The following is a 20973-nucleotide window of genomic DNA, read 5'->3' on the forward strand; positions in this document are numbered from 1 at the left end:
ACACTCGAATACACCCGAAAACACACGAACACACTCGAAAATACACGAACACACACGAACACACCCGAACACACACGAACAAACGCGAACACACATGAACACACACACAAACACACACAAACACACACGAACACACACGAACACATGCGAACACACTCGTACATACACACGAACACACACCCGAACACACACACGATCACACACGAACACACTCGAACACACACCCGAACACACACGAACACACCCGAACACACACGAACACACACTCGAACACATGCGAACACACTCGACACACATATGGACACACCCGAACAAACACGAACACATGCGAACACACCCAAACACACGAACACATGCGAACACACACGAACACAAACACAAATATACTCGAACACACACGAACACACTCGTACACACCCGAACACACACGAACACATGCGAACACACACACGAACACACCCGAACACACACCCGTACAAACTCGAACACATACGAACACACTCGTACATACACACGAACACACCCGAACACACTCGAACACGAACACACTCGAACACGAACACACACACGAACACACACGAACACAATCGAACACACACGAACACATGCGAACACACACGAACACACCCGAACACGCACGAACACACACGAACACATGCGAACACACACGAACACATCCGAACCCAACCGAACACACACGAACCCAACCGAACACACACGAACACACCCGAACACATCCGAACACATGCGAACATACACGAACACACCCGAACACATGCGAACACACCCGAACACATGTGAACACAACCGAACACACACCCGTACACACTCGAACACATACGAACACACTCGAACACATGCGAACACAACCGAACACACACCCGTACACACATACGAACACACACGAACACTCACGAATACACTCGAACACACACGAACACATGCGAACACACTCGAACACATGCGAACACACCCGAACACACACACGAACACTCACTCGAACACACACGAACACACACGAACACACTCGAAAACACACGAACACATGCGAACACACACACGAACACACTCGAACACACCCGAAAACACACGAACACACACGAACACACAAGAACACACTCGAACACACACGAACACACACGAACACACCCGAAAACACCCGAAAACACACGAACACATGCGAACACACACACGAACACACACGAACACACCCGAAAACACACGAACACACCCGAACACATGCGAACACACTCGTACATACACACGAACACACCCGAACACACTCGAACACACACACGAACACACACGAACACAATCGAACACACACGAACACATGCGAACACACACGAACACATCCGAACCCAACCGAACACATCCGAACACACACGAACACACCCGAACACACACGAACACACACGAACACATGCGAACACACACGAACACATCCGAACACACCCGAACACACACGAACACACCCGAACACATCCGAACACATGCGAACATACACGAACACACCCGAACATACACGAACACACCCGAACACATGCGAACACACACCCGTACACACTCGAACACACACCCGTACACACTCGAACACACACGAACACACCCGAACACACACGAACACACACGAACACATGCGAACACACACGAACACATCCGAACCCAACCGAACACACACGAACCCAACCGAACACACACGAACACACCCGAACACATCCGAACACATGCGAACATACACGAACACACCCGAACACATGCGAACACACCCGAACACATGTGAACACAACCGAACACACACCCGTACACACTCGAGCACATACGAACACACTCGAACACATGCGAACACAACCGAACACACACCCGTACACACTCGAACACATACGAACACACTCGAACACACTCGAACACACTCGAACACATGCGAACACACCCGAACACATGCGAACACACACGAACACACACGAACCCAACCGAACACACACGAACACACCCGAACACATGCGAACATACACGAACACACACGAACACACACGAACACACCCGAAAACACCCGAAAACACACGAACACACACGAACACACACGAACACACACGAACACACCCGAAAACACACGAACACACACGAACACACACCCGAACACATGCGAACACACTCGAACACACACGAACACACCCGAACTTACACGAACACATGCGAACACACACGAACACACACGAACACACAAGAACACACTCGAACACACACGAACACACACGAACAAACACGAACACACACGAACACACTCGAAAACACACGAACACATGCGAACACACACACGAACACACTCGAACACACCCGAAAACACACGAACACACACGAACACACTCGAAAACACACGAACACACACACTCGCACACACGAACACACACACTCGAACACACGAACACACACACCCGAACACACTCGAACACACACACGAACATTCACGAACACACCCGAACACACACGAACACACACGAACACTCACGAATACACTCGAACACACACGAACACATGCGAACACACTCGAACACATGCGAACACACACGAACACACACGAATACACACGAACGCACCCGAACACACCCGAAAACACACGAACACACACACGAACACACACGAACACACACCCGAACACATGCGAACACACTCGAACACACACGAACACACACGAACACATGCGAACACACACGAACACACACGAACACACACGAACACACACGAACACACACGAACACACACGAACACACCCGAACACACCCGAAAACACCCGAAAACACACGAACACATGCGAACACACTCGAACACACACGAACACACACTCGAACACACGAACACACACACTCGAACACACGAACACACACACCCGAACACACACGAACACACACGAACACACACGAACACACACGAACACACCCGAACACACCCGAACACACCCGAACACACCCGAACACACCCGAAAACACCCGAAAACACACGAACACATGCGAACACACACACGAACACACACGAACACACCCGAACACACCCGAAAACACACGAACACACACGAACACACCCGAACACACCCGAAAACACACGAACACATGCGAACACACACCCGAACACACACGAACACACTCGAACACACCCGAAAACACACGAACACACGAAAACACACGAACACACACGAAAACACACGAGAACACACACACGATCACACACGATAACACACGAACACACGCGAACACTCACGAACACACACGAACACACACGAACACACACACGAACACACACACGAACACACACACGAACACACACGAACACACACGAACACACACGAACACACCCGAAAACACACGAACACACTCGAACACACTCGAACACACCCGAAAACACACGAACACACACGAACACACTCGAAAACACACGAATACACACACGATCACTCACGAACACACACGAACACACTCGAACACACTCGAACACACTCGAACACACCCGAAAACACACGAACACACACGAACACACACGAACACACTCGAAAACACACGAATACACACACGATCACTCACGAACACACACGAACACACACAAACACACACGAACACATGCGAACACACCCGAACACACACGAACACACACACGAACACACACACGAACACACACGAACACACACGAACACACACGAACACACACGAACACACACGAACACACACGGAAACACACGAAAACACACGAACACATGCGAACACACACACGAACACACACGAACACACACGAACACACTCGAAAACACACGAACACACACACGATCACTCACGAACACACACGAACACACACGAACACACACGAACACACTAGAACACACTCGAACACACCCGAAAACACACGAACACACACGAACACACACGAACACACACGAACACACTCGAAAACACACGAACACACACACGATCACTCACGAACACACACGAACACACACAAACACACACGAACACATGCGAACACACCCGAACACACACGAACACACACACGAACACACACACGAACACACACACGAACACACACGAACACACACGAACACACACGAACACACACGAACACACACGAAAACACACGAACACATGCGATCACACACACGAACACACACGAACACACTCGAAAACACACGAACACACACACGATCACTCACGAACACACACGAACACACACGAACACACACGAACACACACGAACACACACGAACACACTCGAACACACTCGAACACACCCGAATACACACGAACACACACGAACACACACGAACACACTCGAAAACACACGAACACACACACGATCACTCACGAACACACACGAACACACACAAACACACACGAACACACCCGAACACACACAAACACACACGAACACACACCCGAACACATGCGAACAAACTCGAACACACACGAACACACACGAACACACACGAACACACACGAACACACACGAACACATGCGAACACACACACGAACACACACGAACACACACAAACACACAGTCGAACACATGCGAACACACACGAACACACACGAACACACCCGAACACACACACGAACAAACTCGATTACACCCGAACACACCCGAACACACCAGAACACACCCGAACACACCCAAACACACCCGAACACCCCCGAACACACCCGAACACACGCGAACACACACGAACACACACGAACACACACGAACACACACGAACACACACTCGTACACACGCGATTACACACGAACACACACGAACACACACGAAACCACACGAACACACATGAACACACACGAACAAACACGAACATACACGAACATACACGAACATACACGAACATACACGAACATACACGAACACACACGAACACACACGAACAAACACGATCATACACGAACATACACGAACATACAAGAACATACACCCGTACAAACTCGAACACATACGAACACACCCGAACACATGCGAACACACTCGTACGTACACACGAACACACCCGAACACACTCGAACACGAACACACACACGAACACAATCGAACACACACGAACACATGCGAACACACACACGAACACACCCGAACACACACCCGTACAAACTCGAACACATACGAACACACCCGAACACATGCGAACACACTCGTACATACACACGAACACACCCGAACACACTCGAACACGAACACACACACGAACACAATCGAACACACACGAACACATGCGAACACACACGAACACATCCGAACCCAACCGAACACATCCGAACACACCCGAATACATGCGAACACACACCCGTACACACTCGAACACACACCCGTACACACTCGAACACACACGAACACACACGAACACATGCGAACACACACGAACACATCCGAACCCAACCGAACACACACGAACCCAACCGAACACATACGAACACATCCGAACACATGCGAACATACACGAACACACCCGAACACATGCGAACACACCCGAACACATGTGAACACAACCGAACACACACCCGTACACACTCGAACACATACGAACACACACGAACACACCCGAAAACACCCGAAAACACAAAAACACACACGAACACACACGAACACACCCGAAAACACACGAACACACACGAACACACACCCGAACACATGCGAACACACTCGAACACACACGAACACACCCGAACTTACACGAACACATGCGAACACACACGAACACACACGAACACACAAGAACACACTCGAACACACGCGAACACTCACGAACACACACGAACACACGCGAACACACCCGAAAACACACGAACACACACACGAACACACTCGAACACACACGAACACACACGAACACACACGAACACACCCGAACACATGCGAACACACACACGAACACACACGAACACACACGAACACACACGAACACACACGAACACACACGAACACACACGAACACACTCGAATACACCCAAAGACATCCGAAAACACACGAACACATGCGAACACACACACGAACACACACGAATACACACGAACGCACCCGAACACACCCGAAAACACACGAACACACTCGAAAATTCACGAACACACCCGAACACACGCGAACACACACGAACACACACCCGAACACATGCGAACACACTCGAACACACACGAACACACACGAACACACCCGAACACACACGAACACACCCGAACACACACGAACACACACGAACACACACGAACACACTCGAACACACACGAACACACCCGAACACACCCGAAAACACCCGAAAACACACGAACACATGCGAACACACACACGAACACACACGAACACACTCGAACACACCCGAAAACACACGAACACACACGAACACTCACGAATACACTCGAACACACACGAACACATGCGAACACACTCGAACACATGCGAACACACACGCAAACACACTCGAAAACACACGAACACACCCGAACACACGCGAACAACACACTCGAAAACACACGAACACACACACGAACATACACGAACACACCCGAACACTCACGAACACACTCGAACACACACGAACACATGCGAACACACTCGAACAAACGAACACACACACTCGAACACATACCTTAAGACTCAACCTTGGTCCAGCTACAATGTTTATATGACAGTGATCTAAAAAGAAATTTTTAACGTTTGTTAGAAAGTCCGGCAACAACGCATCCAGTTATTGTGGTTACAAGATATTAAAGTTTATCAAAATTGGATTCTCAACATTCATTAGGAAATCCGGCAACAACGTATCCGGTTAGAATAATTACATGACATTATAGTGAATCAAATATTAATTTTTAATATTTATTACGAAATCTGGCAACAACGTGTCCAATTATTGTGGTAGCATGACAATGAAGTGAATCAAAAGTATATTTTCAACATTTATTACGAACTTGGCATCAACTTGTCCACACACACGAACACACTGACCTTAAGACCCAACCTTGGGTCTCAGACACCACCAAAAAGGCAGCAATATGGGCATGTGGTAGACTGCCGTTCGAACTGCTACCTACTAATCCAACCCGATGGTTCGCCAAGATCGGGTGGGTTCACCTATATAGTTGCTATGCAACACCGAGTACATCATTCGAAGGGTTCGAGAACTTCCTCGGCATCTTAGCAGAGGACGTGAGAAGACACGAGCCAGCCGCCATTTCCGGAGATTTCGATGCCTGGTCCATCGAATGGTGAAGCCGCAAGACGGACAGGAGAGGTGAAGCCTTGCAAGAAGTTTTCTCGACACTGAACCTCATTTAAATGAATGAGGGAACTACGAGTACCTTTCGTAAAGGCGTCGCGAGCTCCATCATCGACCTGACGTTCATTAACAGCGCCCTTGCGATCACACACGAACAAAACCGAACACACACAAGAACACATGCAAATACACGCGAACACACACGAACACAAACACGAACACACACGAACACACACGAACACACACGAACACATGCGAACACACACGAACACACACGAACACACCCGAACACACCCGAAAACACCCGAAAACACACGAACACATGCGAACACACACACGAACACACACGAACACACTCGAACACACCCGAAAACACACGAACACACACGAACCTACTCGAAAACACACGAACACACACACGATCACACACGATAACACACGAACACACGCGAACACTCACGAACACACACGAACACACGCGAACACACCCGAAAACACACGAACACACACACGAAAACACACGAACACACTCGAAAATACACGAACACACCCGAACACACGCGAACACACACGAACACACACGAACACACTCGAATACACCCGAAAACACACGAACACACTCGAAAATACACGAACACACACGAACACACCCGAACACACACGAACAAACGCGAACACACATGAACACACACACAAACACACACAAACACACACGAACACACTCGAACACACACGAACACACCCGAACACGCACGAACACACACGAACACATGCGAACACACACGAACACATCCGAACCCAACCGAACACACACGAACCCAACCGAACACACACGAACACACCCGAACACATCCGAACACATGCGAACATACACGAACACACCCGAACACATGCGAACACACCCGAACACATGTGAACACAACCGAACACACACCCGTACACACTCGAACACATCCGAACACACCCGAACACACACGAACACACCCGAACACATCCGAACACATGCGAACATACACGAACACACCCGAACATACACGAACACACCCGTACACACTCGAACACACACGAACACACCCGAACACACACGAACACACACGAACACATGCGAACACACACGAACACATCCGAACCCAACCGAACACACACGAACCCAACCGAACACACACGAACACACCCGAACACATCCGAACACATGCGAACATACACGAACACACCCGAACACATGCGAACACACCCGAACACATGTGAACACAACCGAACACACACCCGTACACACTCGAGCACATACGAACACACCCGAAAACACCCGAAAACACACGAACACACACGAACACACACGAACACACACGAACACACCCGAAAACACACGAACACACACGAACACACACCCGAACACATGCGAACACACTCGAACACACACGAACACACCCGAACTTACACGAACACATGCGAACACACACGAACACACACGAACACACAAGAACACACTCGAACACACACGAACACACACGAACACACTCGAAAACACACAACACACACGAACACACTCGAAAACACACGAACACATGCGAACACACACACGAACACACTCGAACACACCCGAAAACACACGAACACACACGAACACACTCGAAAACACACGAAAACACGCGAACACTCACGAACACATGCGAACACACACACGAACACACACGAACACACACGAACACACTCGAAAACACACGAACACACACACGATCACTCACGAACACACACGAACACACACGAAAACACACGAACACACACACGAACACACTCGAACACACACGAACACACACGAACACACACGAACACACCCGAACACATGCGAACACACTCGAAAACACACGAACACACACACGATCACTCACGAACACACACGAACACACACGAACACACACAAACACACACGAACACATGCGAACACACCCGAACACACACGAACACACACACGAACACACACACGAACACACACACGAACACACACGAACACACACGAACACACACGAACACACACGAACACACACGAAAACACACGAACACATGCGATCACACACACGAACACACACGAACACACTCGAAAACACACGAACACACACACGATCACTCACGAACACACACGAACACACACGAACACACACGAACACACACGAACACACACGAACACACTCGAACACACTCGAACACACCCGAATACACACGAACACACACGAACACACTCGAAAACACACGAACACACACACGATCACTCACGAACACACACGAACACACACAAACACACACGAACACACCCGAACACACACAAACACACACGAACACACACCCGAACACATGCGAACAAACTCGAACACACACGAACACACACGAACACACACGAACACACACGAACACACACGAACACACACGAACACACACGAACACACACGAACACACACGAACACACACACGAACACACACGAACACACACAAACACACAGTCGAACACATGCGAACACACACGAACACACACGAACACACCCGAACACACACACGAACAAACTCGATTACACCCGAACACACCCGAACACACCAGAACACACCCGAACACACCCAAACACACCCGAACACCCCCGAACACACCCGAACACACGCGAACACACACGAACACACACGAACACACACGAACACACACTCGTACACACGCGATTACACACGAACACACACGAACACACACGAAACCACACGAACACACATGAACACACACGAACAAACACGAACATACACGAACATACACGAACATACACGAACATACACGAACACACACGAACACACACGAACAAACACGATCATACACGAACATACACGAACATACAAGAACATACACCCGTACAAACTCGAACACATACGAACACACCCGAACACATGCGAACACACTCGTACGTACACACGAACACACCCGAACACACTCGAACACGAACACACACACGAACACAATCGAACACACACGAACACATGCGAACACACACACGAACACACCCGAACACACACCCGTACAAACTCGAACACATACGAACACACCCGAACACATGCGAACACACTCGTACATACACACGAACACACCCGAACACACTCGAACACGAACACACACACGAACACAATCGAACACACACGAACACATGCGAACACACACGAACACATCCGAACCCAACCGAACACATCCGAACACACCCGAATACATGCGAACACACACCCGTACACACTCGAACACACACCCGTACACACTCGAACACACACGAACACACACGAACACATGCGAACACACACGAACACATCCGAACCCAACCGAACACACACGAACCCAACCGAACACATACGAACACATCCGAACACATGCGAACATACACGAACACACCCGAACACATGCGAACACACCCGAACACATGTGAACACAACCGAACACACACCCGTACACACTCGAACACATACGAACACACACGAACACACCCGAAAACACCCGAAAACACAAAAACACACACGAACACACACGAACACACCCGAAAACACACGAACACACACGAACACACACCCGAACACATGCGAACACACTCGAACACACACGAACACACCCGAACTTACACGAACACATGCGAACACACACGAACACACACGAACACACAAGAACACACTCGAACACACGCGAACACTCACGAACACACACGAACACACGCGAACACACCCGAAAACACACGAACACACACACGAACACACTCGAACACACACGAACACACACGAACACACACGAACACACCCGAACACATGCGAACACACACACGAACACACACGAACACACACGAACACACACGAACACACACGAACACACACGAACACACACGAACACACACGAACACACTCGAATACACCCAAAGACACCCGAAAACACACGAACACATGCGAACACACACACGAACACACACGAATACACACGAACGCACCCGAACACACCCGAAAACACACGAACACACTCGAAAATTCACGAACACACCCGAACACACGCGAACACACACGAACACACACCCGAACACATGCGAACACACTCGAACACACACGAACACACACGAACACACCCGAACACACACGAACACACCCGAACACACACGAACACACACGAACACACACGAACACACTCGAACACACACGAACACACCCGAACACACCCGAAAACACCCGAAAACACACGAACACATGCGAACACACACACGAACACACACGAACACACTCGAACACACCCGAAAACACACGAACACACACGAACACTCACGAATACACTCGAACACACACGAACACATGCGAACACACTCGAACACATGCGAACACACACGCAAACACACTCGAAAACACACGAACACACCCGAACACACGCGAACAACACACTCGAAAACACATGAACACACACACGAACATACACGAACACACCCGAACACTCACGAACACACTCGAACACACACGAACACATGCGAACACACTCGAACAAACGAACACACACACTCGAACACATACCTTAAGACTCAACCTTGGTCCAGCTACAATGTTTATATGACAGTGATCTAAAAAGAAATTTTTAACGTTTGTTAGAAAGTCCGGCAACAACGCATCCAGTTATTGTGGTTACAAGATATTAAAGTTTATCAAAATTGGATTCTCAACATTCATTAGGAAATCCGGCAACAACGTATCCGGTTAGAATAATTACATGACATTATAGTGAATCAAATATTAATTTTTAATATTTATTACGAAATCTGGCAACAACGTGTCCAATTATTGTGGTAGCATGACAATGAAGTGAATCAAAAGTATATTTTCAACATTTATTACGAACTTGGCATCAACTTGTCCACACACACGAACACACTGACCTTAAGACCCAACCTTGGGTCTCAGACACCACCAAAAAGGCAGCAATATGGGCATGTGGTAGACTGCCGTTCGAACTGCTACCTACTAATCCAACCCGATGGTTCGCCAAGATCGGGTGGGTTCACCTATATAGTTGCTATGCAACACCGAGTACATCATTCGAAGGGTTCGAGAACTTCCTCGGCATCTTAGCAGAGGACGTGAGAAGACACGAGCCAGCCGCCATTTCCGGAGATTTCAATGCCTGGTCCATCGAATGGTGAAGCCGCAAGACGGACAGGAGAGGTGAAGCCTTGCAAGAAGTTTTCTCGACACTGAACCTCATTTAAATGAATGAGGGAACTACGAGTACCTTTCGTAAAGGCGTCGCGAGCTCCATCATCGACCTGACGTTCATTAACAGCGCCCTTGCGATCACACACGAACAAAACCGAACACACACAAGAACACATGCAAATACACGCGAACACACACGAACACAAACACGAACACACACGAACACACACGAACACACACGAACACATGCGAACACACACGAACACACACGAACACACCCGAACACACCCGAAAACACCCGAAAACACACGAACACATGCGAACACACACACGAACACACACGAACACACTCGAACACACCCGAAAACACACGAACACACACGAACCTACTCGAAAACACACGAACACACACACGATCACACACGATAACACACGAACACACGCGAACACTCACGAACACACACGAACACACGCGAACACACCCGAAAACACACGAACACACACACGAAAACACACGAACACACTCGAAAATACACGAACACACCCGAACACACGCGAACACACACGAACACACACGAACACACTCGAATACACCCGAAAACACACGAACACACTCGAAAATACACGAACACACACGAACACACCCGAACACACACGAACAAACGCGAACACACATGAACACACACACAAACACACACAAACACACACGAACACACTCGAACACACACGAACACACCCGAACACGCACGAACACACACGAACACATGCGAACACACACGAACACATCCGAACCCAACCGAACACACACGAACCCAACCGAACACACACGAACACACCCGAACACATCCGAACACATGCGAACATACACGAACACACCCGAACACATGCGAACACACCCGAACACATGTGAACACAACCGAACACACACCCGTACACACTCGAACACATCCGAACACACCCGAACACACACGAACACACCCGAACACATCCGAACACATGCGAACATACACGAACACACCCGAACATACACGAACACACCCGAACACATGCGAACACACACCCGTACACACTCGAACACACACCCGTACACACTCGAACACACACGAACACACCCGAACACACACGAACACACACGAACACACACGAACACATGCGAACACACACGAACACATCCGAACCCAACCGAACACACACGAACCCAACCGAACACACACGAACACACCCGAACACATCCGAACACATGCGAACATACACGAACACACCCGAACACATGCGAACACACCCGAACACATGTGAACACAACCGAACACACACCCGTACACACTCGAGCACATACGAACACACCCGAAAACACCCGAAAACACACGAACACACACGAACACACACGAACACACACGAACACACACGAACACACCCGAAAACACACGAACACACACGAACACACACCCGAACACATGCGAACACACTCGAACACACACGAACACACCCGAACTTACACGAACACATGCGAACACACACGAACACACACGAACACACAAGAACACACTCGAACACACACGAACACACACGAACACACACAACACACACGAACACACTCGAAAACACACGAACACATGCGAACACACACACGAACACACTCGAACACACCCGAAAACACACGAACACACACGAACACACTCGAAAACACACGAAAACACGCGAACACTCACGAACACACACGAACACATGCGAACACACACACGAACACACACACGAACACACACACGAACACACACCAACACACACGAACACACACGAACACACACGAACACACACGAACACACACGAACACACACGAACACACACGAACACACACGAACACACCCGAAAACACCCGAAAACACACGAACACATGCGAACACACACACGAACACACACGAACACACACGAACACACTCGAACACACTCGAACACACCCGAAAACACACGAACACACACGAACACACACGAACACACTCGAAAACACACGAACACACACACGATCACTCACGAACACACACGAACACACACGAACACATGCGAACACACTCGAACAAACGAACACACACACTCGAACACATACCTTAAGACTCAACCTTGGTCCAGCTACAATGTTTATATGACAGTGATCTAAAAAGAAATTTTTAACGTTTGTTAGAAAGTCCGGCAACAACGCATCCAGTTATTGTGGTTACAAGATATTAAAGTTTATCAAAATTGGATTCTCAACATTCATTAGGAAATCCGGCAACAACGTATCCGGTTAGAATAATTACATGACATTATAGTGAATCAAATATTAATTTTTAATATTTATTACGAAATCTGGCAACAACGTGTCAAATTATTGTGGTAGCATGACAATGAAGTGAATCAAAAGTATATTTTCAACATTTATTACGAACTTGGCATCAACTTGTCCACACACACGAACACACTGACCTTAAGACCCAACCTTGGGTCTCAGACACCACCAAAAAGGCAGCAATATGGGCATGTGGTGGTAGACTGCCGTTCGAACTGCTACCTACTAATCCAACCCGATGGTTCGCCAAGATCGGGTGGGTTCACCTATATAGTTGCTATGCAACACCGAGTACATCATTCGAAGGGTTCGAGAACTTCCTCGGCATACACACACACATACATACACGAAAACACACGAACACACACACGAACACACACGAATACACACCCGAACACATGCGAACACACTCGAACACACACGAACACACCCGAACACACACGAACACATGCGAACACACACGAACACACACGAACACACACGAACACACTCGAACACACACGAACACACACGAACACACGCGAACACACCCGAAAACACACGAACACACACACGAAAACACACGAACACACTCGAAAATACACGAACACACCCGAACACACGCGAACACACACGAACACACACGAACACACTCGAATACACCCGAAAACACACGAACACACTCGAAAATACACGAACACACACGAACACACCCGAACACACTCGAACAAACGCGAACACACATGAACACACACACAAACACACACAAACACACACGAACACACTCGAACACACACGAACACACCCGAACACGCACGAACACACACGAACACATGCGAACACACACGAACACATCCGAACCCAACCGAACACACACGAACCCAACCGAACACACACGAACACACCCGAACACATCCGAACACATGCGAACATACACGAACACACCCGAACACATGCGAACACACACGAACACATGTGAACACAACCGAACACACACCCGTACACACTCGAACACATCCGAACACACCCGAACACACACGAACACACCCGAACACATCCGAACACATGCGAACATACACGAACACACCCGAACATACACGAACACACCCGAACACATGCGAACACACACCCGTACACACTCGAACACACACCCGTACACACTCGAACACACACGAACACACCCGAACACACACGAACACACACGAACACATGCGAACACACACGAACACATCCGAACCCAACCGAACACACACGAACCCAACCGAACACACACGAACACACCCGAACACATCCGAACACATGCGAACATACACGAACACACCCGAACACATGCGAACACACCCGAACACATGTGAACACAACCGAACACACACCCGTACACACTCGAGCACATACGAACACACCCGAAAACACCCGAAAACACACGAACACACACGAACACACACGAACACACACGAACACACCCGAAAACACACGAACACACACGAACACACACCCGAACACATGCGAACACACTCGAACACACACGAACACACCCGAACTTACACGAACACATGCGAACACACACGAACACACACGAACACACAAGAACACACTCGAACACACACGAACACACACGAACACACACAACACACACGAACACACTCGAAAACACACGAACACATGCGAACACACACACGAACACACTCGAACACACCCGAAAACACACGAACACACTCGAAAACACACGAAAACACGCGAACACTCACGAACACACACGAACACATGCGAACACACACACGAACACACACACGAACACACACACGAACACACACCAACACACACGAACACACACGAACACACACGAACACACACGAACACACACGAACACACACGAACACACACGAACACACACGAACACACCCGAAAACACCCGAAAACACACGAACACATGCGAACACACACACGAACACACACGAACACACACGAACACACTCGAACACACTCGAACACACCCGAAAACACACGAACACACACGAACACACACGAACACACTCGAAAACACACGAACACACACACGATCACTCACGAACACACACGAACACACACGAACACATGCGAACACACTCGAACAAACGAACACACACACTCGAACACATACCTTAAGACTCAACCTTGGTCCAGCTACAATGTTTATATGACAGTGATCTAAAAAGAAATTTTTAACGTTTGTTAGAAAGTCCGGCAACAACGCATCCAGTTATTGTGGTTACAAGATATTAAAGTTTATCAAAATTGGATTCTCAACATTCATTAGGAAATCCGGCAACAACGTATCCGGTTAGAATAATTACATGACATTATAGTGAATCAAATATTAATTTTTAATATTTATTACGAAATCTGGCAACAACGTGTCAAATTATTGTGGTAGCATGACAATGAAGTGAATCAAAAGTATATTTTCAACATTTATTACGAACTTGGCATCAACTTGTCCACACACACGAACACACTGACCTTAAGACCCAACCTTGGGTCTCAGACACCACCAAAAAGGCAGCAATATGGGCATGTGGTGGTAGACTGCCGTTCGAACTGCTACCTACTAATCCAACCCGATGGTTCGCCAAGATCGGGTGGGTTCACCTATATAGTTGCTATGCAACACCGAGTACATCATTCGAAGGGTTCGAGAACTTCCTCGGCATACACACACACATACATACACGAAAACACACGAACACACACACGAACACACACGAACACACACCCGAACACATGCGAACACACTCGAACACACACGAACACACCCGAACACACACGAACACATGCGAACACACACGAACACACACGAACACACACGAACACACTCGAACACACACGAACACACACGAACACACCCGAACACACCCGAAAACACCCGAAAACACACGAACACTCTCGAACACACGAACACACACACTCGAACACACGAACACACACACTCGAACACACGAACACACACACCCGAACACACACGAACACACACACGAACACACACGAACACACCCGAACACTCACGAACACACACGAACACACGCGAACACACCCGAAAACACACGAACACACACACGAACACACACACCCGAACACACACGAACACACACACGAACACACACGAACACACCCGAACACTCACGAACACACCCGAACACACACGAACACACACGAACACTCACGAATACACTCGAACACACACGAACACATGCGAACACACTCGAACACATGCGAACACACCCGAACACACCCGAACACACCCGAACACACACACGAACACTCACTCGAACACACTCGAACACACGCGAACACTCTCGAACACACACGAACACACACGAACACACACGAACACACCCGAAAACACCCGAAAACACACGAACACATGCGAACACACACACGAACACACACGAACACACACGAACACACCCGAAAACACCCGAAAACACACGAACACATGCGAACACACACACGAACACACACGAACACACACGAACACACTCGAAAACACACGAACACACACACGATCACTCACGAACACACACGAACACATGCGAACACACCCGAACACACACGAACACACACGAACACTCACGAATACACTCGAACACACACGAACACATGCGAACACACTCGAACACATGCGAACACACCCGAACACACCCGAACACACCCGAACACACACACGAACACTCACTCGAACACACTCGAACACACACGAACACACACGAACACACACGAACACACACGAACACACCCGAAAACACCCGAAAACACACGAACACATGCGAACACACACACGAACACACACGAACACACTCGAACACACTCGAACACACTCGAACACACCCGAAAACACACGAACACACACGAACACACACGAACACACACGAACACACTCGAAAACACACGAACACACACACGATCACTCACGAACACACACGAACACATGCGAACACACACGAACACACTCGAAAACACACGAACACACACACGATCACTCACGAACACACTCGAAAACACACGAACACACACACGATCACTCACGAACACACACGAACACATGCGAACACACCCGAACACACACAAACACACACGAACACACACCCGAACACATGCGAACACACTCGAACACACACGAACACACACGAACACACACGAACACACCCGAACACATGCGAACACACACACGAACACACACGAACACACACGAACACACACGAACACACACGAATACACCCAAAGACACCCGAAAACACACGAACACATGCGATCACACACACGAACACACACGAATACACACGAACGCACCCGAACACACCCGAAAACACACGAACACACTCGAAAATTCACGAACACACCCGAACACACGCGAACACACACGAACACACACCCGAACACATGCGAACACACTCGAACACACACGAACACACACGAACACACCCGAACACACACGAACACACCCGAACACACACGAACACACACGAACACACACGAACACACTCGAACACACACGAACACACCCGAACACACCCGAAAACACCCGAAAACACACGAACACATGCGAACACACACACGAACACACACGAACACACTCGAACACACCCGAAAACACACGAACACACACGAACACTCACGAATACACTCGAACACACACGAACACATGCGAACACACTCGAACACATGCGAACACACACGCAAACACACTCGAAAACACACGAACACACCCGAACACACGCGAACAACACACTCGAAAACACACGAACACACACACGAACATACACGAACACACCCGAACACTCACGAACACACTCGAACACACACGAACACATGCGAACACACTCGAACAAACGAACACACACACTCGAACACATACCTTAAGACTCAACCTTGGTCCAGCTACAATGTTTATATGACAGTGATCTAAAAAGAAATTTTTAACGTTTGTTAGAAAGTCCGGCAACAACGCATCCAGTTATTGTGGTTACAAGATATTAAAGTTTATCAAAATTGGATTCTCAACATTCATTAGGAAATCCGGCAACAACGTATCCGGTTAGAATAATTACATGACATTATAGTGAATCAAATATTAATTTTTAATATTTATTACGAAATCTGGCAACAACGTGTCCAATTATTGTGGTAGCATGACAATGAAGTGAATCAAAAGTATATTTTCAACATTTATTACGAACTTGGCATCAACTTGTCCACACACACGAACACACTGACCTTAAGACCCAACCTTGGGTCTCAGACACCACCAAAAAGGCAGCAATATGGGCATGTGGTAGACTGCCGTTCGAACTGCTACCTACTAATCCAACCCGATGGTTCGCCAAGATCGGGTGGGTTCACCTATATAGTTGCTATGCAACACCGAGTACATCATTCGAAGGGTTCGAGAACTTCCTCGGCATCTTAGCAGAGGACGTGAGAAGACACGAGCCAGCCGCCATTTCCGGAGATTTCAATGCCTGGTCCATCGAATGGTGAAGCCGCAAGACGGACAGGAGAGGTGAAGCCTTGCAAGAAGTTTTCTCGACACTGAACCTCATTTAAATGAATGAGGGAACTACGAGTACCTTTCGTAAAGGCGTCGCGAGCTCCATCATCGACCTGACGTTCATTAACAGCGCCCTTGCGATCACACACGAACAAAACCGAACACACACAAGAACACATGCAAATACACGCGAACACACACGAACACAAACACGAACACACACGAACACACACGAACACATGCGAACACACACGAACACACACGAACACACCCGAACACACCCGAAAACACCCGAAAACACACGAACACATGCGAACACACACACGAACACACACGAACACACTCGAACACACCCGAAAACACACGAACACACACGAACCTACTCGAAAACACACGAACACACACGATCACACACGATAACACACGAACACACGCGAACACTCACGAACACACACACGATCACACATGATAACACACGAAAACACGCGAACACTCACGAACACACACGAACACATGCGAACACACACACGAACACACACACGAACACACACACGAACACACACCAACACACACGAACACACACGAACACACACGAACACACACGAACACACACGAACACACACGAACACACACGAACACACACGAACACACACGAACACACACGAACACACACGAACACACACGAACACACACGAACACACTCGAACACACTCGAAC

The sequence above is a fragment of the Diorhabda sublineata genome, chromosome 4 (assembly GCF_026230105.1).
Source record: "Diorhabda sublineata isolate icDioSubl1.1 chromosome 4, icDioSubl1.1, whole genome shotgun sequence".
Classification (NCBI taxonomy): domain Eukaryota; kingdom Metazoa; phylum Arthropoda; class Insecta; order Coleoptera; family Chrysomelidae; genus Diorhabda; species Diorhabda sublineata.